This window comes from Protopterus annectens, chromosome 1.part0, assembly GCF_019279795.1.
Source record: "Protopterus annectens isolate FY-2018-M chromosome 1.part0, PAN1.0, whole genome shotgun sequence".
Classification (NCBI taxonomy): domain Eukaryota; kingdom Metazoa; phylum Chordata; order Ceratodontiformes; family Protopteridae; genus Protopterus; species Protopterus annectens.
Genome location: NC_056725.1, coordinates 1,812,214,111 through 1,812,237,993, shown reverse-complemented (window position 1 = coordinate 1,812,237,993; position 23,883 = coordinate 1,812,214,111). Strand labels below are relative to the sequence as shown.

General features: G+C 45.7%; 1 protein-coding gene across 1 annotated transcript in view; it reads left to right on the top strand.

Moving 5' to 3' along the window:
- The window catches only part of CCDC152 (coiled-coil domain containing 152), a 1,110,728-nt gene that overhangs the window by 772,674 nt on the left and 314,171 nt on the right, over positions 1 to 23,883 (top strand). The window lies entirely within an intron of this gene.

The following is a 23,883-nucleotide window of genomic DNA, read 5'->3' as shown; positions in this document are numbered from 1 at the left end:
GTCCGAATAAGTTCCTCTCGGCACCCCCTGAAAAAGAGTTTCTAACCAAAGGTGTGGCTGTAGATGCTTTGGTGGTGGCATCTGCTACCCAGCAAGATGTAGCAGAGGCTTCGACGTCCGTCCATCCTCCTAATAAGGAGTCTAGGAGCATGGATCGGTACGGAAAGCGCACCCTAAGTTCAGCGGCCTTTACATTAAGGTCCTTGAACTACCTTACGCACTTCACTAGATTTCAGAGGGATCTGATTAAAGAACTTTCCGATACCCTCTTGGGTAACCTGCCTGAGGAGCTGGCCCAGACGGTTGGCTCTCAGCTGGCTACATTGTCGTCCATTTCGAACTCGTCCATGAGGCTCATTTCTTATGCGGCCGAAGGGGCGAGTAGAGCGGCGGGTACAGGCATTGCTCTACGGAGACAAGCCTGGCTCCGCCTGTGTCATTTCGCGGAGGCCTTTAAGTCTTCCTTTGCCGACGCCCCCTTCGATGGGTCCTCCCTGTTTGGACCCAAGGTAAAGGACACACTGACCCCCTGCGAACAGGAGGGTAAGACTCTGACTGCCGTAGGGGCATGATTTTCCACTCCCTTTCGGCCTTATCCCAAGGCTAAAAGAGGAGGGAAAATGTGGTTCCGTAGATCTCAGAAGCCTTACCCCTCTCAGCAGGATAATCCCCCTTCCAGAGGCAGGGGAGGTGGAAATTCTTCAGGAAGACGCCATCCCAGAGGCGGCAGAGGCCCTCGCAACACTGGAGACCGCGAGTCCTTTCGTGGCTCTTCAGCCTTTCACAGTCCCTGAGGGATTGCCCGACTGTGCAGCTCCGGAGCCAGTCGGGGGTCGTTTTTCAAAGCACCTGAAAGCCTGGGAAGGTATCACTCAGGACCGATGGGTGCTTCGAATTATCGCCGGAGGTTACACCATCCCCTTCTCTCACTCCCCACCTCAGTCCAAGAAAATCCCAGACCCGCCACCCAGTCAACGGGATACTGCAGCCTCAGAAGTTTCAAAGCTGCTGCAAAAAGGAGTCATCCAACCGGTCCCCGCAGACCAGATGGGATTAGGGACTTACTCAAGATTCTTTTTGGTGCCAAAAAAGACTGGGGACTTGAGGCCCATTTTGGACCTCAGCATTCTAAACCGTTCAGTCAGAAAGTCCAAGTTCCGAATGGTCACCCTACAAACCATTCTCCCATTGCTGGAGAAAGGTGTTTGGATGTGCTCCATAGATCTCAAGGACGCTTATTATCATATCATGGTACATCAAGCGTCCAGGAGACATCTGCGCTTCAGCCTAGGAGGCAGTCATTTTCAGTTCCGCGCACTGCCCTTTGGTCTCACCACAGCCCCCAGGGTGTTCACCAAGTGCTTGGCAGTCGTGACTGCTCACCTGAGAAGTCTAGGATTCCAGGTGTTTCCGTATCTAGACGACTGGCTCCTAACTGCCGCCTCTGAGCATCTACTACTGCGGAGCCTACAAGCCACGATATCACTGGGCAATTCCCTTGGAATTACCTTCAATTGGCCAAAGTCTGTGTTGCTGCCATCTCAACGAATAAGATTCATAGGGGTAGAGATAGACTCAAACCAAATGCGGGTCTATCACAAACCATACAGACTCAAGTTCGAGCCTTACTTCCCAGGTCCAAAGCCCCAGCCAGAATGCTCCTGCAGCTATTAGGATCCATGTCCGCCACGGTTCTTCTAGTCCCCTTGGCAAGGTTGCACATGAGAATTCTCCAGTGGCTTCTTTCAGCTCAGTGGTCCTTTCAGGAACTCCCTCTCAGTCACCTCATATGGATCACGGAAACATGCAAACGGGACCTTCGCTGGTGGCTAGTGCCCTCCAATTTGAATCAGGGACGACCCTTTGTTCTACCTCCTCCTGCGGCCACTTTGACCACGGACGCCTCCCAGATGGGGTGGGGGGCATTCCCTGGGCAGGTCAGTCCAAGGCAAATGGCACCCAGAAGAGACCCTACTTCATATCAACATCCTAGAAATGAGGGTGGTGCTTCTGTCCCTTCAAGCCCTTCACAATTACCTCCCTCAGGGCGTAATTGCCGTTCACTCAGACAACATGTCAGTTGTCTGGTACCTGAACAAACAGGGAGGGACCAGATCCTATCCTCTTTGCAGAGAGGCCATGAGAGTCTGGGAATGGGCAGTCTCAACCGAACGCTTTCTAGTGGCTACTCATATCCCGGGCAAGTCCAATGTGATAGCCGACAGACTGAGCAGAACCATCCTCTCTCCTCACGAATGGTCTCTGAACATGACAGTTGCAAGTCAGATTTTCAGCAGATGGGGAGTTCCGTGTTGCGACCTCTTCACAACTCCACTAAATGCGAAGTGCAAAAAATTCTTCTCCCTAACCCCTGCTCCGGGGAAGAGCCCCATGGACGCACTAGCCCTTCCTTGGCCCACCGGCTTGCTTTATGCCTTCCCCCCAGTTCCTCTCCTTCCCAGGGTGATCCAAAAGGCATCTCTCTTGGGGAGCAAAATGATCTTAGTTGCTCCTTACTGGCCTCGGAAATATGCTCTGGAAGGTCCATGGTTCCTGGATCAGATCCCAGACCTTTTGGTTCATCAGTCGGGACTATTCCACCAGTCCCTGCACACCTTAAGATTGACGGCTTGGCTCCTCCTCTTCCGACTATAGTCAGGAGTCATACATTGGATCCAGAGGTTGTACACATATTATCTTCGGCCCATAAGTCCGCTACAAAGAAACTGTATTCTAGCAAATGGAAAAGATTTGCTATTTGGGCTCAACTCCGGGGCCTGGATCCCATCACTATTCCCGTCGCAGAAGTACTAAAATTTTTGACTTCTCTTTTCAACCAAGGTTCTTCAGTCTCCACCATCAAGGTTTAATTGGCAGCTATTTCCAATTTTCACGAATCTATAAACCCACCTTTAATGAGCAACAGATTGTGCAAGACCTTCTTGAAAGGTGCTGCGCTTTTAAGACCTCCGATTTCTCATCCTGCTCCTCCATGGGATCTCGATGTGGTGTTACGCGCCTTAACTTCCTCCCCCTTCGAACCGGCAGCTACATGTGATCTAAAATTTATTTCGTGGAAGACTGCCTTTCTGGTGGCAATTACTTCTGCCAGAAGAGTTTCAGAGCTTCAAGCTTTGTCTGTAAAACCCCCGTACTTGGTTTTTCACAAAGACAGAGTATCCCTCAGGCCAAATCCTACCTTTGTCCCTAAAGTTTGTTCCAGTTTCTGCCTACAACAATCGTTAGAACTTCCAGTCTTTTTTCCAAAATATTCTAACAAAGCGGAATTCATATTCCACACATTAGATGTCCACAGGCAGTTGCTTTTTATTTAGACAGGACCAAACAAACAAGGAAAACAGATCAGTTGTTTGTATCCTTTGCAGACAATAAATTGGGCAAAGCTGTTACAAAGGTCACTATTGCCAAATGGATCAGGGACTGTATTACTCAAGCTTATTCCTATTCTAACAAAGAGCTTACCACCTCTGTCAAAGCTCATTCTACAAGGGCTATGGCTACTCGATAGCATTTCATTCTAAGCTTGCCATTAGTGACATTTGTGCTGCTACATGGTCTTCCCCAAGACACTTTAATTTCCCACTACAAATTGGATGTGGCATCTAGAGGACGAGCTTCATTTGGTTCCACAGTGCTCAGGAGTGTTTTCCATTGAGCCACCCAGGATTTAGGTGCTAGGGACGCTGTCCCATCAGTACAGAATGTAGGCGAGATAGGATCACATAACATCTTTTAGTTATGTACTTACCATAACTTTAGATGTTTGGGATCCATCTCACTACATTCTAATAACCCACCCTCCTTCCCCCTTCCTTGGAGATCAGAGGATATCAGAAGGTCCGAATCCTGTTGTTTCATCTTGAAACATCTAACAATGTTATATAAACAAGTTGTGCATGTGTGCATGAATGCGGACAAACAAGATCTGGGGGATTAGTGGTGGTGCATCCTGGGATAAAAGATAGCTCAGCCAATAAGAGGCCTCGCTCTATAGCATAAGCGTGCCGAGTCGGAGCCGAGGGATCGGCTCCAAACCCATCAGTACAGAATGTAGGCGAGATGGATCCCAAACATCTAAAGTTATGGTAAGTACATAACTAAAAGTTCACCCACCCAACAGAGAGTCCTGGGTTGTGGACAGACTAGGGAAGCAAGTTTTTGCTTCAGAGACCTTTGCAATCAGGTCTCTGAATTACTTGGCACATTTTACGAGGCTCCAATGAGACCTGAACTCCGAACTTTCTGGAGCCCTAGCAGTTCATAGATTCATAGGTAGGTATTAGGCTATCGGCCCTAGGGCCTATACAAGCCCAGCCAAAAAGGTACCCTGGCTTTTGCCACCCAAGAAAATTATTTTCCTGTGCCACTGTTGAGCAGAGCCACAGAAGTGATCCCCGGAGTGAATTTCCTATTTCCCATCCAATCATCAAGATTTTTCTTGAAGAGTACTAATGAGGAGCTTTGTTTGATATAGATAGGTACTTTATTCCAGAGTATGGGAAGTCTCTGGGACAGGAATCTATCCCTCCGACATGTTCTGTTTATTGTGGTGACAAGGTTTAGGTCCCTAGAGCGTGTAGCTTGGAGGGATTGGGACTTCTTTAAGTGGAGCATGTCCAGCAGCTCTGGGTTTGACATAGCTTTGTATGTTAGGCAGAGCTCACCTCTGAGTAGGCGATATGCAACAGAGTAAAGCTGGAGTTGTTTGAGACGGTCTGCGTAGGGCATCTGTTTGAGGCCAGTAATCCTCTTTGTGAGGTATTTCTGCGGCCTTTCCAGTTGTTGTAGATGTCTTGTGAGGTACATACCAAAAGGGGTGTTGTACTCTATAATGGGTCTAATGAGTGATGAGTAGAGGGGAACAATCACCTAATTTTTTCTGAATGAGAAACCTTTTGTGGTGAGGTGTGCCACGTAGAAGGATTTCCTGACTACTGTGGCGATGTGATTATCAAAGGAGAGACTACTGTCCACCTGTGTCCCAAGGTCGCTTATCATCCTTTCAGTGTTAAGTATACTACCGCCAATGTTGTAGTTCATGGGTACAGAGTTTTTACCAAAGGGGATGACAATGCACTTATTGGCATTGAGCTTGAGGCCATGGCTTTGACTCCAGGCATCTGTCTCATTGAGGCCCTTTTGTAGAATGTCCACATCGTTAGGAGTTTCGATTATGGCTCCTAGTTTGCAGTCATCTGCAAACTTCATTAGCCAAAGACCTTCTGTGGTAGCCTGTACTTCAGAGAAGTAGATACCAAACAGGAGAGGACCCAGGACTGAACCCTGTGGTACTCCACTTGTCACTGGTCTGAAGTCGGATTTGGAGTCTGATACTTTTACAGTGTGGGTTTTGTCAGTGAGTCAGTTGGCAACCCATCTTGTGACATAGGCATTTATGCCTAGTTTAGTGAGTTTATCTATAATTCCAGAGTGAGAGATGGTGTCAAAAGCCTTGGCAAGATCAATGTATGCTGTGTGAACCACCTTACCCTCATCTACAGCTTTGGTGACTGCTTCAAAGAAGTCTATCAGGTTTAGGAAACATGATCTGCCTTTTACAAACCCGAACTGGGTGGTGTCCAGGGTTTGGAGATTACTAATGTCTTTGTTTATAAGTTCCATGATGATACATTCCATGGCCTTGCAGACAAGGCTCGTCAGGCTAATGGGCGGTAGTTCCCGGGGTCCGTGGTGGCTCCCCCGTTGTGGAGTGGGATAACTGTCACTGTGCACCAATCAGCGGGCATAAAGCCTGAGGTGAGGCTATGATTGAACATGGTACTTAGGTGGGGTGCCAGTTCGTTCTGTAGTTCGTGTAGAACGCAGCCTGGGATGTTGTCTGGCCCCATGGATGCTGTGTTCTTGGCTTTGGAGAGTGTGGTTTTTACCTGTGCAGCCGTGATTACAGGAACTTTGCATTCTTCCGGTATAGAGATGAGGTCTTTAGGGGGTGAGAGGGGGGTAAAGTTAGAACTGAACCTATCTGCCAGGATGTTGGCAATATCAGTTGGGTCTGTATATTTAGTGCCATTGTGCTGTAACTCAGCAGATCTGAGTGTTGCCATTGAGATTCTTGACATAGCTATAGAATGCATTGTGGTTGTCTTTAGAGTCAGTGGTGATTTTGTTTTCATAACTAGCTTTGGAGGATTTTATCAGGGATCGCAGCTTCTTACTGAGGCTGACCAGGGATCTCCTCCACTCATGGGATTTTACTCTTTTGCAACAGTTTCTTCCTTCTGTTGTACAGTTTGTTTATGGCAGGGGACCACCAGATTGGCTTCCTTTTTTTGGAGAATAGCGTCTTAGTTCTGTTTGGGATAGCACAATCCATGCACTCGTGTAAGTGCTTATAAAGTGCAATTGTGTAGGCTTCAGTAGTCGTAACTGTATTGTCCATCTGCATGGGTGTCATGAAGTTCACCGCTTCTGTCTTAAGAAGCATGAAGTTGGCTTTGGAGAAATGTTTTACCGTGGTTTCCTTAATGGGGGGTGGGGGCAGGATGTGGATATCTAGGGTAATTAGCTTATGGTCAGATCGGACCAGTTAAGCGTTGACTTCAGGTGTGGAACACCGGTCATTCATGTTGGTAATGACTAGATCTAGGATATTGTTGCCCCTGGTGGGGGTGTGGATAAGTTGATCCAGGGCATTGGAGTTTATGAATTCCAGAAAACGTTGAGCGAAGGAGTTGGTACATGAGTAGTTTTCCAAGTTAATTGTGGGGTAGTTGAAATCGCCCATTATTAGGGTGTTTGGTTGAATCCTAGTATTTTCCAGTACATCAAGAAAAGAGGAGTGGGAACCCTGGGGCATGGTGGGGGATCTGTAGCAAGCTACAATTTGGATTGCAGTTTTGCCCAGAGTTAGTTGCACTTGGATAACCTCGGCTGCATTATGCTGAGCAACTAGCTTGGAGGTGTGGATATCCTTAATGAATATGGACACACCTCCGCCTTTGGTGTTCCGGTCCAGGTTACATGGCCAAAAAGTGTGGTATGAGTTATAGCTTGGTAGTGCAGGGGTGCACTCTGGAGCCTTGAACCATGTCTCAGTCACTGCACAGATATCGATGTTCTCCATTTTAACGGGTGCATTTTGAGATTTAGAGTTCTAGCATTGAGTAGCATCACCCTCAGTTTTTGCTTGCCTGTTCCTGTTATGGTTGTGGATTTGTCATTTGAACCTTGCCTAAAAAAGGTACTATAGGGGCGGCAAGAACCTTAGCCAGTATCTGAAATCTCAGGGGTGACAGGTGCAGACCATCTCTGGCAAAGCATCGTGGTCTGTCGACCATATCATCCCAGGCTAACAGATACTGAATCCCTCCAGAAGCTTAGCCAATTGTTGAAGTCGATCATTTTAACCTTGTACTGCGGTATCATTCTGGGTGATGGCAGAATGCCATTCAGGGCTAGGGTCATACATGCCTGGGCTACAAGATCGGAGCGCTCTTCCATGTCTCTTTTCATGTAGTCCAGGGAGGTACGTCTCAGGTCGTTCACACCAACATGGACAATGACAAAGTCATATTTGTACTTGTTGTGGAGTGACCTGAGTGCGTGGGTTATGTGGCGGATCCTGGCACCCCACAGGCAGCTGACAGTAACCTTCTCCTTGTTTAGCCTGGTGAGTGGGACATCAGTGTGCCTGACTATAGAGTCACCTACGACTAGTGTGTTGGGTACGTTGTTTTGCCTTATTGGCTGTGGCTGAGTGGCACAATGAGTCTGTGGGCTATGTGTCATTTGGGTTGTGTTGGGGGGTGAAGGTTGCTTCCATTTCTGCTTAGGAGGTCTCTGTTGCTTGAGCAGATTATTATTGAGAGCCTCCGCAAATGTTTTTGTGTTTCTGTGTGTGAATTTTGGTGGTGTAGATTTAGTGAGACTATGTGATGAGTGTGGTGTGGTGCAAGTGTTTACCTTCTCCTCTTGACTGTCAAGTTCAGTCTTGTTTGGAGAGAGCTTTACCTCCAGTTTGGCTAGATAAGTGCATCTCTCACAGGTTGTAGTATTGGGTGGTAAGAGGAGAGGGTTGCCTGTGTACATGAGGCAATTTCTGCCCCAAGATGCCCAGATTCATCAGATAGACAGGAGAGAACACTGGGAGCTGACCCTTGGACATGCCTGAATAAAAAACTTTTTTCCTCTAGATAAGTGAGGAAAGTGAGTACAAGAGCATTTTTTTCTCTAAGCCAGTGAGGAAAGTAAGTACCAAAACTGTTTTCCTCTAGGTAATGAGGAAGGTTGAGTGCTGTAGTAATTAGTAGGTTATTTAGTGCTTACAACAAATTCTGAACAAGTGCTGATCACGAATAAGCAAATTCAAGTGCTAAAACTAAGAATCTGTATCTGGACTAAACTAGTTACAGGAAAGGGGGGAAACAAATGCAAATGCGGGCTTTTAAATCAGAAAGTTGAGAGATGGAAAAATTGCCCAAATGGCCAATAACTACAGTTTCTGGGCCAGAACCAGTCCTTATGTGGTAGATAGGTTACCTAGTGTTTACCACTCCCACTGATAAGTTACAAGGCTTCCCTCCAACACAGAAAGCTTGGGGGGCTCAGAAGCTTACATACAGTCCTGGATACAGCAAATCTGAATCTGGACTACAATAGTTACAGGAAAGATAGAAAACAGGCTTAGATTTTTTTTAAATACAGAAAAGTAGCTAAAACAGCAGTAAAAACAATTCAAATGCATTGCAAGCTAGCATACTTGAGTATATAGCAATGTTAGACCAAACAGTTTAAAAAATGCAATTAAATTAAAAATGACTAAAAACAAGTGCAGAAGGAGTCTATTAGGTAAAATGAGGTAAAGAGATGGGACTGGGGGGGAGTGTCCCAGATCAAATCTATAGTGGGTGCGGGCAACTGCAAAAGCCTCCAAATTTAAACAAGACAGGAATAGGGAGGGTGGGTAGAGGAAAACCAACACCTTCAGCAGAGATCTGAAAAAACTATTCAGTGAAGCAAAAATAACAGTGCAAAACTCTGAAGTCAGCCAGCAATGATATAAAATTAGTCAGGCAACAATTAACAGTACACAACTCTGAAGTGCCAGAAAAATATACTTAACTCTGTATATCTCCAGATAGTTTGAAGAACACTCTGTCGGGACACAGGAAGGCTCCAGCAATGATATGCAGGCTGTTACTAAGAGGATCTAATTTTATGCAACTAATCCTTGAGATAGTCAGATAACACACAGGATGTAAAACCAGTTATACCAACTTAAGGCACAGAGAAATAGGGGGAGGTGGGGAAAATCAACACCTTTAGCAGAGATATGGAAAACTATACAGTGATGCAAAAATAACAGTGCACAACTCTGAAGTCAGCCAGCAATGATATAAAATTAGTCAAGCAACAATTAACAGTACACAACTCTGAAGTGCCAGAAAAATATACTTAGCTCTGTATATCTCCAGATAGTTTGAAGAGCACTCTGTCAGGACACAGGAAGGCTCCAGCAATGATATGCAGGTCAAGTTTCTGACAGGGCACGCAACAAGGTTGCCTCTCAACTTCCCTCCCTTGAGTCTATCTCCAACTCATCCATGAGGTTGCTCTCCCACGCAACCGAAGGGGCGGCTAGAGCTGCAGGTGCAAACATAGTCATGAGACGCCATGCCTGGATGCGCATCTGTGACCTCACAGACTCCTTCATGTCCTCCTTTTTGAATGCCCCTATCGAACCATCCACCTTGTTTGGTTCTAAAGTGAAGGACACACCGGCCAGGTGCGAACAGGATGGAAAGACCTTGTCTGCCATTGGCCTACATTTTTCCAAGCCTCGGTGTTCCTTTTCCAGGAACCAGAGGAGTGGGAAAATATGGCACAAGAAATCTCAAGGCCCTTTTCATAATGCACGTGCTGAGGATTCCCCCAGAGGCAGAGGGGGTTCCAGTGGTGGAAGACACCCCTTTAGGGGCAGAGGGGGTCCCTGAAATCAAGACTCCAGGGATTCTTTCTCCAGACGATCTTATCAACGCTCCTGAAACGTTGCCTGATTGCTTTCCTGTGGAAGCAGTCAGGGCTCGTTATTCTCTGCACCAACCTGCCTGGCACTCTATTACAAGCAATCGGTGGGTTCAGAGAATAATCTCCAGAGGCTATTACATCCCTTTAATATCTCGCCCAAACCCTCCAAAGTACCTTCCCAATGTTCCACCCAGTCTCAGGGAAGAAGCGGCTACAGAGATAAGAAAGCTGTGTCAAAAAAGAGTCATCCAGCCAGTCCCCCCAGGACAGTGCAGATCCAGTTTTTACTGAAGATTCTTTTTGGTGCCAAAAAAGACTGGGGACTGGAGACCCATTTTGGATCTCAGCCAACTAAACAAGTCAGTGGTTCAAACCTAATTCCACTTGGTCACTATACAATCCATTCTCCCTTTTCTATTGGGGATGTTTGGATGTGCACGATAGACCTCCGGGATGCGTATTACCACATCAAAATGAACAAACGCTCCAGGAGTCTCCTTCGCTTCCGGCTAGGAGCCAATCATTACCAGTTCACAGCCCTGCCATTCGGTCTCTCGATGGCCCCCAGAGTGTTCATGAAATGCCTATCAGTGGTGACAGCTCATCTGAGACTTAAGCGATTCCAGGTGTTTCCATATCTAGACGATTGGCTCCTCTCTACTCCCACCAAGCTCCTACTGATCATGGCCCTCCGGTACACTCTTTCATTGGCAGAGTCTCTAGGCATCACAGTCCATTGGGAAAAAATCCAATCTCCATCCTACCCAACAATTGGACTTCATAGGAGCAGTATTCAATACTCGAACAAGCCTGGTTTCTCTTCCACCTCACAGGCTTCAGAGGTTAAGATTAGAGGTACAAGTGATACTCTGTCAAAGGAAAGTGTCAGCAAGAGAAGTTCTACAGGCTTTGGGGTCTATGGCTGCAGCCATTCCGATTGTTCCTCTGGCAAGATTACATATGAGACTGTTACAATGGCTCCTTTTGTCCCAGTGGTTGGCAAACCTTCATCCTCTCAACTCACAGGTCCTCATCACCAATTCCTGCAAGCAAGATCTTCTTTGGTGGATGAGGCCAGATGAAAATCGTTGGTATCGCCTCTTCCAGATCCCTCAACCCAATGCCACAGTGACCACGGACACTTCCCTGATAGGGTGGGGGGGGGCATTTTCAGGGAAAGACAGTCCAAGGCACGTGGTCCAGCTTAGAGGCCATCTTGCATATCAGTGTTCTGGAGTTGAGAGTGGTGCTGTTGGCGTTGCAGGCACTACATCCGCTCCTTCCTTCGGGAACGATTGCGATTCAGTCAGACAATATGTCAGTAGTCTGGTACATAAACAAACAAGGAGGGACCAAATCCTATCCCCTGTGTTGAGAGGCCATGAGAATTTGGCATTGGGCAATAGCTTCCAACCGCTTTCTTATAGCAACGCATATCCCGGTTAGTCAAACGTGATTGCAGACAGGTTGAGCAGATGCATCCTCCTTCCACACGAGTGGTCTCTCAATCCGAATGTGACGGCAGAAATTTTCAGCCGTTGGGGACAGCCTTGTTGCGATCTTTTTGCTTCCCCCCTCAAACAACAAATGCAGCAGCTTCTTTGCCCTTTTTCCCCCAGAAGGGGAGTCACTTAGAGAGGCTTTGACTCACGATTGGCCCACGGGTCTCCTCTATGCTTATCCTCCAATTCCCTTGATACCTCTATTTTTAAAGAATGCAATTCGGTTGAGATGCAAGGTGATCCTCATTGCCCTGTTCTGACCTCGGCAAGTGTGGTTCCCCTTTCTCCGGCCTCACCTATTACAACCTCCATGGATCCTGGACACTCAACAGGACCTAATCTCTCACCCCAAGGGTTGACTCCCCCAAATCTGTCCACTCTCAAGATGACAGCTTGGTTTCTCCACTTCCATTAGTTGCCAGGCAGGAATCCCTCTCCTCACCTGTTCACGATATTATTCTGGCCTCCCATAAAGCATCCACCAGAAAACTCTACAGAGATAAGTGGAAAAGGTTCGCTCTTTGGTCTAGAAAACAGATGCTGGATCCCTTCTCAGCTCCTGCATCTGTTATACTTCACTACCTTTCTGAGTTTTTCGACAATGGAGCTTCAGCCCCCCACTATTCGAGTTCACTTGGCAGCCATCTCCAATTTTCATAACGGTCTAGAAGGCATTCCACTTATCTCCACCTGCATTTGCAAGACCTTTCTCAAAGGAGTTTTCCATAGCAGACCCCCAATCAGAAGGCCTGTAGAGACTTGGAATCTCTCTCTCGTATTTCAGTCTCTTTCTTTACCCCCTTTTGAGCATGCTGCAAAATGTGACCGTAAATTTCTTTAATGGAAATCTCTCTTTTTGGTGGCAGTCACATCAGCTAGACGGATTTCGGAATTTCAAGCCTCATGCATTAAGAGTCCGTATCTAATCTTTCATAAAGACAGAGTATCGCTTCGTACTAACCCTTCTTTTCTCCCCAAAGTAATTTCTGATTTTTTTCATTAACCAGTCCATTGAACTCCCAGTGTTTTTCCCAAATTATTCCACTAAAGGAGAATACTGTCTGCACTCATTGGATGTACATAGATAATTGTGTTTTTATTTAGACAGGACTAAATCTTTCTGCAAGTTGGATCAACTTTTCATCTCCTTCTCTGGACCAAAAATGGGATGTGCCATATCGAAGGTCACCCTATCAAAAAGGTTTAGAGATTACATTACTTTTTCATACTCTCAAGCTAATGAACCTAAACCTGTTAATGTCAAAGCCCATTCAACGAGAGCCATTGCAACTTCTGTTGCTTTTCATTCCAGAGCTTCCATGGACAACATTTGTGCAGCAGCCATTTGGGTTAAACCCCATACTTTCATCAAACATTACAAATTGGACATGGTCTCCAGGGGAAGAGCAGCCTTTGACTCAGTGGTACTCAGGAATGTTCTTCCATAAGGGCCACCCAGGGTTTCAAGTAGCTTGGGATTCTGTCCCATCAGTGATGAATGGGAAGAAGATTAACAACATCAGATAAAGAAGTTATGTCTTACCATAACGTTCCATCTGTGTTGTTGATCTTCTTCCATTCATCACAACCCACCCTCCATCCCCCTCCAAGGCTCCTGATGGATCTTATGGATCCTTGTGGTTTTTCTGGGTTTTTGCACAGAAATGGCCTCTGCTTTTACCACTGTGTGTGTGTGTGTGTGTGTGTATATATATATATATATATATATATATATATATATATATATATATATATATATATATATATATATATGTATGTATATATATATATATTGCATGCGAACTTGATCTGAGGTAAGTGAGAGAAGGGCATTGTGGGTAGCAGCTTAGCTCGAAAGGTTTATGTGTACACGAGCTTGGTATTAGGCCAACCCGGTTCCGAGCCCTCGGAACCGAACCCATCAATGATGAATGGAAGAAGATCAACAACACAGATGGAACGTTATGGTAAGACATAACTTTTTTTTAGCTAATCTCACTATATTTGCCTAACTGACTGAAACAATTACTATTCCCTGGTTACTTACGAAAGCAAGGCAAGATGAAGTTAGATGATTGTCCCTTGTTAGTTCTAATAAAGTGCTTGGTGCTACTGACATACAGTATCTCTCACTAGTATCTAAATACAGTTTCAGTGCTGGTTACAGAATGGCATCACATCTGGTCACCTGACTCTGTGGCTCCCACACTACCCCCTCACTAGAAATTGAGCCAGGATCTGGCAGATGTGTCACAATATACACAAAAAAATTGCTAAGGCCTAATATAGCATCTGGAAACTATAATACAATTCCATCACTTCCACCCTTCCTGCAGAAAGGCTTTTCAAAGACAATGTACCTCTGGCTGCATTCAGACCTGTGAGATAGAATCTTTATTGCCTAAACTAAGTCATTTAATTTCAGGCTACTTTTTCTTAAGGTTAGCTGGGCTGAGCGTAACCCCTTCCTTTCCAGTATCCTCTGTTAAAATATTTACATTTCAACAGTTACAAGAATATAGCCTGACATACATACGCATTTCTTTTCTGTCCAGCAGGACACTGTTTTGATACATTTTTAACACAAGCGACTTTACAAATACATTTTTAACACAAGCATCTGTACAAATCAGTTTGATATTCAAATAACATATAATTCTTTACAAAACTCCAGCTAGCTTAATTGACATATGTTACACATGCACTGCTGTACTCCCCCTAGCACAGGTGGCACTACCTCACACCATCACACTCGCCATAAAAAAACTATTTCAGGCAGGGCCAGGGCCCACTCTACCAGAGACTGGGCTTGATCTCTGACTTTCTGGAAGTATTCTTGAAGCTGAAACTTGGTCCTCTATACATACTTTTTCAAAGCACTATAAGCTTGATTCCTTCGCTTTGTCCAGATCAAGTGTTGCTAGGACCATTCTCCAGGGACTCTTGGACTTTTCTCCTTCCACCTCCTAAATGTAGTTAGCTAAGGTACTCTATCCATATAGTTAATCCTACTGCAGCAGTGATCTATATGATAAACATAGAACAGTTGTGTAAGCTGAACTTACCATAGCAGTAGATGTTTGAATGATCACTGCTGCAGTAACCACTCCCTTCACCCTCCCTTGTTTTTTGGTGTGTTTTTATGCCAGGGCATGGACATTTATTTTTTGTTGTTCCTAGCATTGTCCTTTCAGGGCTCAGCCTCCATCTGTCTGCTGGCATTAGCTCTGAAGGGCTTCGCACTTAAACATGTCTTTTATTCAGCCCGGCTTGAGTTGTCTGGCTTTTTCTGATCATGGAAGGTGTCCTGAAGCTTTGGGAGCTTCTGGCTATTTTATCCTTAGCAGGATGTAACCCATATAGATAAAGCTACTATAGCAGTGATCATTCGGACATCTACTGTTCTGGTAAATTTACTTACACAATGGTGCTTTCTGACAGCCTGCTGGCAAAGAAGGGGCATAATTCTTTGTTGATAAGTTTAAATATCATTGACTCAAGAAATAGGGTGCGTCCTTGTGGAATGAGCAGGCAGTTTGTTTTATCAAGCATTTTGTAGTAGTGTTCTGTACAGTAGGAGAGGTTATAAATCTGCAGATATTGCTGGAAATGTAATGGAGAAGGGTTAGGTTCCTTTCTGAGATGGTGGCAGTTAAGGGTAGTGCATATTCTAGCTGAGGGAGGAGGCTACCTTTGCCTATTAACAGTCCTGTCTTGGGGAGGCATGAAGTGTGTGATTTTTCTGGCCCAGAATAGATGTTTGTTCAGTTTAGTTTTGGTCATTTGAAATTGATATTTGAAGTTGAAATAAAAGTCTAAGCAGATTCCAAAATTTCTGTAGACCTTGATATTCTCTAGAGTTTATTACTGAGTTTTGTGTACTAACTTGAAGAGTATGTTTGAGTGTTGAGGCATTCCAAACAGCATAGTTTCATAGTTTTACTTTTTTAGATTAAAAGCATCTGTGTTTGTTAAACCATTGATTAAGACTTGAGAGGTATATTTGCATGAGGTCTGAGATGAGGGAATCAGAGAGGCCTGACCTATAGATAACCATGTCATCAGCTTGCAGTTGAATGGGTTAGGTGGGGAGGTCAGAGGAAAGTCGTTTAATGTGTAATTGCCTTCTGTCTGTAACTCCTTAGTGCTCTCATTATTTTCAGACTCATACTTTTTCTCAATTTGCATAAACTAGTCCATTTGAAAATTTACTGTTTACTGGGGACGTTTACTGTATGTGCACTTATTAAGCTAGAAAAATTGATTAGCAAATCTTGCCTCAACAGTTCTTAGAGTAGATAAAACCACTGTAGCAGTCACACTGAATGTATCTTGTTCATGCCACAAAAATCAAGTGTGAGGTAGTTTCTGGAATTCTGGGTCTTACAACAGCAAAACAACACGTTTGGGTGTAGGTTACACAGAGATTTACTCACATCTGGCATTATTTGGTCATCGCAGTGAAGCTTAAGTGACCAAACTTTAAAGCCAGGTATGAAGAAATCCATTCATAATTCACACCAAGATATGGTATATTGCTGTTATACTGTGACTTGTGCTTTATTGGTTTATTTGTTTTTTTCATATTGTATTTATTGTATTAAATAGTTCCCTGTTTAATTGTGTATAAGTGAATAAGTGATAGAATTTAAATTATAAAAAAACAAATGAAGGCTGTATGTAATTATTTATTTATGTAGATGCTCATATTATTTGATAGATGTTGCATAATATTGTACTAGAATGAGATGTAGTGAAACCCCTATATCATTCATATTATGTTTGCATATGTTTGATGACACATCACAATATTTAGATGTGATTTATTTTGGATGGCACAGTGTCACTGCAGGTAACATTACCACTTCATAGCAAAACATTCTCCAGTTAAATGCTTGTCTGGGGTGCATTTTGTGCGGAGTTTACACGTTCTTTCTGTGTCATCTTTTTTTTGTTTTTTTTTACCCCAGGTGTTCCAGGTTCCTCAGAAATATGCTGTAGGTTGTTTAGTGATTTTCCAGATTGTCTGTAGGTGTGTATGTGGTATGTGATTGCGTATGTGGTCTATGGTAGCCCAGCATCCTGTCTATAATAAGTGTCAGTGCCTTGCCCCCACTGGCAGTTTGTAAGATTGCAAGACCCTAGGAATAGAAGTAAGGTCATTTTCTTTCATTTCCATTTTCTTTACAGGCTTTATGACCCCAATAGGTGGCATATATAAAGGTTGCAGTTGTGGGCCAGAGCCCTCAGAACAGAAGCTGCAATTGTTATGTACTAATTTGTGATTTGTGTGTGTGTGTGTGTGTGTGTGTGTGTGTGCGCGCGCACGCGCTCAATGTCTTATAGTGCATTTTTGTAATTTAGATGTTTCATTTATGATTTTTTATGTCTCACTCAGGGAGGGATGATATTTTATTATAGATCCAGTATGGACTTTGCCCACAAAGTAACAAATTATATACACTTCTGAAAAGTTGTGTCTAAAGCTGTGTTGACAGAAAATTTGAGCTGTTTAACAAAATTAGTGAGAGAGAGAGAGAGTAAACAATTAGAAAGGGCAGTTTAAGCAAGTGAAGTGAAAGGCTGGAGCAAGACATCTGATTTTATAAAACCTAGTAAAACTACTGTAGTTTTTGATAAAATTTAGATAAAGAAATGTGACAAATATATAAAATCATCTGAATGAAATCAAGCTAGGTTTAATTAGAATGATGTCTCAGTGCCCAACAACCATGGCTGTGGCTACAGTATCCTAAGCTATTAAGTGCTGGGATAGCTCACTCAAAAGTCTTTAAGCAGTGACTGATCTTAGCATAATTGCCATATGTGTAACAAAAAAGGGCAATTTTCTTCCATTTCTGTTTCACTGACAGTTTCGTCAAGTTCCTCATGCTACTTTTCCTGTTTCTCCGTTTGTCATTGCTGGTTCTACCACTTCTTGAAATATATTTTTTTCAGATTGTGATTTTTGCTATCTCTTTCTGTACCTCTTTCTTTATGTGTCACCAGATCCTATAATGTTGTTGTTGTGTCTTTCGGCTTTTCCCGGTTAGGGGTCGCCACAGCGGAACTCCGTCCGCTAATGATTGGCAGTAGATTTTTACGCGTCGAAGTTGCTAGGCTCTGACGCACAACCTTCAACGAAGGTCATGGCCGCCTTAGGCATAGCCAACTAGGCAGCCACCCAGGGCGCCCGGTCTAGCAGGGCACTTTTCCAGTATTTATCTGGTGTAGGTAGACCAGGATAGGGCACCAGGTAATGTGTTGGGGGGGCGCCCGTGGGAGCCCTTTGCCTAGGGCCCGACTCGTTAGAGTCGAGATCCCCTGACGAAGGTACGCCCATTCTGGCTCCGCATCCCACGGCATCGGCTCCGACGATCGGCTCCGTTCGGGCTCCACCATGTGGCGGCATGTGGCTGTCGGCTCCGGCTGGAGCCATACATCAGCGTTCTGCGGCTCCGAAATCGGTGCCGACAGGATCAATAATATCGGCTCCGATGACCCATTCCAGGAAGAGGTCGGTTTCCTTCCTTGGAGCCGATGCTTTCGCCCCGGCCTCCCCTCTTCTATCGGGCGGAGTCATCGGAGCCGATCTTCAAGGTCATCCAGGTTGTCAGACCATGACCTAGAGAGTGGTCAGTAGATTGCTCAAGTCACAGGTACTGGCCCAAATGCTACACAGTCCGTCTCAGCAGGCGACTGTTGGTCCACACCGTTACAGTTCCTCCTTCAACTCTACCCCAGAGTTTGGAGTTGGAGTCTTCGGTAAGGTTACTGCTACGGCTGGAGGGCCGGATACCCCTTCTGTTCCTTCAGCCCCTCTTATCTCCTCTTCCTTGAGGGATTCGGTGGTCGGGCTTCCATGGTCTCCTCCGAGGGGTGTATGGACCCTTGTCGAACCGCTCTTCCCTTGGAGCCTCGGCCTTGGTGAGCTCGGCTCCGACATCTGCCTCGAGACTTCCCTTTCGGTGGCCCTGGGTTCCTAGCTCTTGGGCGGGGTCTCGGACCTGCCTGGGAGGGAGCATTGAGGTGATGAAGAGTGTACTGGCCACTGGTATCAGTCAGCAGTCTCTTCCCGTAGCTCCTCCCACTATTGTACCTGTTGACATCTCTGCCACTTCTCTTGCTACAGGACCCAAAGTTCCTCCGCCTCAGGTTTCCCCATTGGGAATTTCCCCTCTTCCGAGGATTCTCCTGATGTTTCGGGAGATCCTCCTAGGAAGAGGACTTGTAAGAGGAAGCATGTAGACTCCCTGAGTCTGTCACTTCGGATACTGACTTTGATGAGTCAGAGGATCCCCTAGATCCCCTCTCTGAGGATGTCTCCTTCTCAGACATCCTAGAACTTCTGAAACAGAGGGAAACTGGCCCTCCAACAATCCCTCTGAGGATGAGTCAGTATACCTGGAGGCGTTTGGATCTCGGCCCTCCACCTCCTGGGTGTCTCCGCCTTCGACCCCCTTATGCAGGTTATAGCACCTAAAGGCGTGGACAGCTCCTGACTCTGTAGAGCCAGTCCCTAGGAGGCCTTCTAAATTTATAACTGCCCAGTGACAAACAATTCCTTACAAAGGTGTTCCGCTGATGCCATGGTGGTGGCTGCGGCCACCAAAAAGGAACTTGCAGATCCTTCCGTCTGCCCCATCCTCCTAATAAGGACTCTAGGACCATGGATAGGTACGGTAAGCGGATGTTTTCCTCAGCGACCTTTGCTATGCGTTAAGCTGAATTATCTTTGTCACTTCACCAGACTCAGAGAGATATCCTGAAGGAGCTGGGAGAAGTAGTTCAGGATCCTACAGCTGCAGGGGCCCAAGAAAAGATTGCTTCGCAGCTAGGAACCCTCAATTCCATTGCTAACTCCTCCATGCGGCTAATATCTTATGCTGCTGATGGAGCAGTAGAGCCGCAGGCACAGGTGTGGCTCTTAGGCGCCAAGCCTGGATGCGCTATGTGACTTTGCGGATCCCTTTTAAGGCGTCCTTCACAAATTCTCCCTTTGTGGGTCAGCTTTGTTTGGCCCTCAGGTGAAGGAAACCTTGACCAGGTGTGAGCAGGACGGCAAGACTCTTTCTGCTGTTGGAGTCCGTTTTCCACCCCTTCTAGGCCTTATCCCAAAGGACAGAAGGGTGGGAAGATGGTTTCCAGTAAATCCCAAGGAGTCACGCTGGATTCACGCGGTCAGTTTACCCCTAGAGGCAGAGGGGTAACAACAACAGGCGCTCTAGAGGCAGAGGGTCCGAAGAACCAGGGCAACAGGGAGTCTCTTCCTGAAAGCCTTTTCAGCATCCCTGAGGTGTTGCCCGGCTGTCCCTCCTTGGAGGCAGTCGGGAAGATTATCACTGTACCCAGAAGCCTGGCATTCCCTCACTCCAAGACAGATGGGTACAGTCGATCATATCCAAGGGTTACATAATTCCTTTCGAGGAAAGTCCCTTCCCCTCAAGTTCCCTTCCAGATGTACCACCCGGTCTAAGGGACATTGCAGAGTTAGAGATCGCAAAACTACTGCAAAAGAGCCATTCAGCCAGTCACAATAGACCATTCAGAGCCTGAATCTACTCAAGGTTCTTTTGGGTCCCCAAAAGCGGGAGACTGGAGACCAATATTGGATCTCAGCAGACTCAACAAGTCTGTCAAGAAGACAAGATTCAATGGTCACTCTTCAGTCAATTCTGCCCTTCTTACAGAAGGACAACTGGATGTGCTCAATAGATCTTCAGGATCGTACTATCACATCAAAATTCACAGACGCTCAGGAGATTTCTCCGCTTTCGGCTGGGGTCCAGTCATTTCCAGTTCAGAGCCCTGCCCTTTGGTCTCACTACAGCCCCCAGAGTGTTCACCAAATGCATGGCAGTGGTCACGGCTCACCTGAGGCGTCAAGGATTCCAGGTGTTTCCATTCTCGACGACTGGCTCCTATCAGCCACCACCAGGCATCAGCTTATACAAGCCAGGGATTACAATAGACCTTTGTTCTCATTTGGGCATCTCAGTCAACCTGAAAAGTCATCCTTATCGCCCTGCCAGTCTATTACCTTCATAGGCGCAAACTTAAACACTGTTAGGATGTCAGCTACCCTTACAGAACAAAGAGTTTCAGACATTCAGACTCATGGCAGGATCAGTCTGGCCAGCACAAAGGTACAGGCCAGAATGGTTGTAAAGGTATTAGGTCTTATGGCTGCGGCCATCACTCTTCTTCCCTGGCTCGATTCTACATGCGCCTCCTTCAGTGGATGCTGTTCACACAGTGGTCATACCAGCAGCTCCCAATCGTCACCAGATTCTGGTGACACAAACATGCAAAGAACATCTTGCTTGGTGGATCACATCGTCTCAGGTTCACCAAGGCAGGTGCTTTGTACCTCCGTCCCCGATAGCCACTGTCACCACGGATGCCTCCCTGATCGGGTGGGGGTCATTATCAGGGCAGGATGGTTCATGGGACGTGGCAACCGCTCGAGTACCATCTGCACATAAATGTCCTGGAGATGAGAGCAGTGCTTTTAACGTTGCAAGCCCTCAACGACTTTCTTCCCGTAGGGACAATTGCAGTCCAAACAGACAACATGTCTGTAGTTTGGTATATCAACAAACAGGGCGGAACCAAGTCCTACCCTTGTGTCGAGAAGCTCAGACTATGGCAATGGGCGATCTCCTCTCATCGGTTTCTGGTAGCAACGCATATCCCTGGGAAAACCAACATTATAGCGGACAGATTGAGCAGAGCTATTCTCATGCCTCACGAGTGGTCTCTCAAGCAATCCATAGCGGAAGAGATTTTTCTGGAATGGGGTCGTCCATGTTGCGATCTTTTTGCTACTCCCCAAAACAGCAAATGTCCAGACTTCTTCAGCCTCTTCCCTCTATCAGGCCATCCCCCCAGAGACGCTCTGACCCAGCATTGGCCCCAGGGACTTCTTTATGCTTTCCCTCCATTTCCCCTGATCCCTCAGGTGATCCAGAAAGCTACCGTTTTGAGAGCCAAATTGATTCTCATTGCCCCTTACTGGCCTCGACAAGTTTGGTTCCCGTTCCTCCATCGCCACCTTTTGGTGCAGCCGTGGCATCTGGACCCAGTGCCAGATCTACTGATTCACCAATCCGGTCAGCTGCACCGGTCAATACCTTCTCTCAACCTCACAGCATGGTTGCTCCACTTCCTTCCCTAGCCAGGCTTCCTTTGATCTCTAACCCAGTTAGAGATATCATAGTAACTTCACTAAAATCCTCTACCAGGAGGATTTACGAGCAAATGGAAACGTTTCTCTTATTGGGCTAAGGCCCAAAATATTGATCCTTTTACTGCCCCTGTTCAGGCAGTTCTGGACTTCTTAGCAGAGATTTTTCATGCAGGCTCCTCTTCTTCCACAGTCAGAGTTCAGTTGGCTGCTATTTCTAATTTTCATGTTGGGATAGCAGATCAAAATATTATGTCCCATAGGCTCTGCAGGGCCTTCTTGAAAGGAATTTTTCCTAAAGCCTCCAATCAGGAATCCTCCTCCTCAGTGGGATCTAAATTTAGTGCTGACATCCTTGATCCTTCCCCCCTTCGAGCCAGCTGTTTCTTGTTCCCTGAAATATCTTTCTTGGAAAACTTTATTCCTAGTGGCTATTACATCTGCCAGGAGGGTGTCTGAACTTCATGCTCTTTCGGTTCGACCCTATTTGATTTTTCACAAAGACAGAGTATCTTTGAGAACTAATCCATCATTTTACCTAAGGTCGCTTCAAAAACAATCTGAATCAATCCATTGATCTCCTGTATTTTTCCTAACTATTCAGATAGAGCTGAACAAAAGCTACATTATCTTGATGTCCACCGTCAGCTTAGATATTATTTGGACAGAACAAAAAATTTAGGAAATCTGATCAACTTTTTGTTTGCTATGCGGATAATAAAAAAGGCCTTCCTGTTTCTAAAGTGACTTTGTCCAGATGGCTTTCTTCAGTCATCACTGAAATTTATACCATCAGGGGAAAACAGCTGTGCTCAAAACCTAAAGCACATTCAACTAGGAGTTTAGCTACTTCTACAGCTTTTCAAGCTAGACTGCCTTTGGACACTATTTGTGCAGCGGCCACTTGGGCCACTCCTCACACTTTGTTTCCCATTACAAATTGGACTTGGCCTCCAGGGACAGAGCCAGTTTTGGCTCTACAGTCCTCAAGAGTTTGTTCCATTGAGCCACCCAGGATAGAGGTGCTAGGGACGGTCCCATCAAGCAAGAATGAAAGATTGACAACTTAACATTAAGAAGTTATGTACCTACCATAACGCTCCATGTTAGTTGTCTTCTCTCTTCTTTCTTGACCCTCCCTCCTTCCCCTGGCCTGGACAGACCTTGTATAAGAAACTATAATGCTAAAGACCATTAGACCTGGTCCTTTTACATCTGTAAGTTTCTTCTTCCTTTGGGAAGTATTGTTTATGCTTGGTGTTATTGCCCTTTTGTCAACAAACGAGATCTGGGTACTTCCTGCCTTGCATCATGGGATATGGGGCTGCCTCGAGCTGGTAAAAGGAGTTCTCGAGCTAAAGCAAGTGCCGAGTCGGAGCCGAGGGATCGGCTCCGAACCCATCAAGCAAGAAAGAAGGCGAGAGAAGACAACTAACATGGAACGTTATGGTAGGTACATAACTTCTTATTTAAGCAAGTGAAGTGAAAGGCTGGGGCAAGACATCTGATTTTATAAAACCTAGTAAAACTACTGTAGTTTTTGATAAAATTTAGATAAAGAAATGTGACAAATATATAAAATCATCTGAATGAAATCAAGCTAGGTTTAATTAGAATGATGTCTCAGTGCCCAACAACCATGGCTGTGGCTACAGTATCCTAAGCTATTAAGTGCTGGGATAGCTCACTCAAAAGTCTTTAAGCAGTGACTGATCTTAGCATAATTGCCATATGTGTAACAAAAAAGGGCAATTTTCTTCCATTTCTGTTTCACTGACAGTTTCGTCAAGTTCCTCATGCTACTTTTCCTGTTGCTCCGTTTGTCATTGCTGGTTCTACCACTTCTTGAAATACATTTTTTTCAGATTGTGATTTTTGCTATCTCTTTCTGTACCTCTTTCTTTATGTGTCACCAGATCCTATAATGTTGTTGTTGTGTCTTTCGGCTTTTCCCGGTTAGGGGTCGCCACAGCGGAACTCCGGTCCGCTAATGATTGGCAGTAGATTTTTACGTGCCGAGTTGCTAGCTCTGACGCACAACCTTCAACGAAGGTCATGGCCGGCCTTAGGCATAGGCCAACTAGGCAGCCACCTAGGGCGCCGGTCTAGCAGGGGCACTTTTCCAGTATTTATCTGGTGTAGGTAGACCAGGATAGGGGCACCAGGTAATGTGTTGGGGGGGCGCCG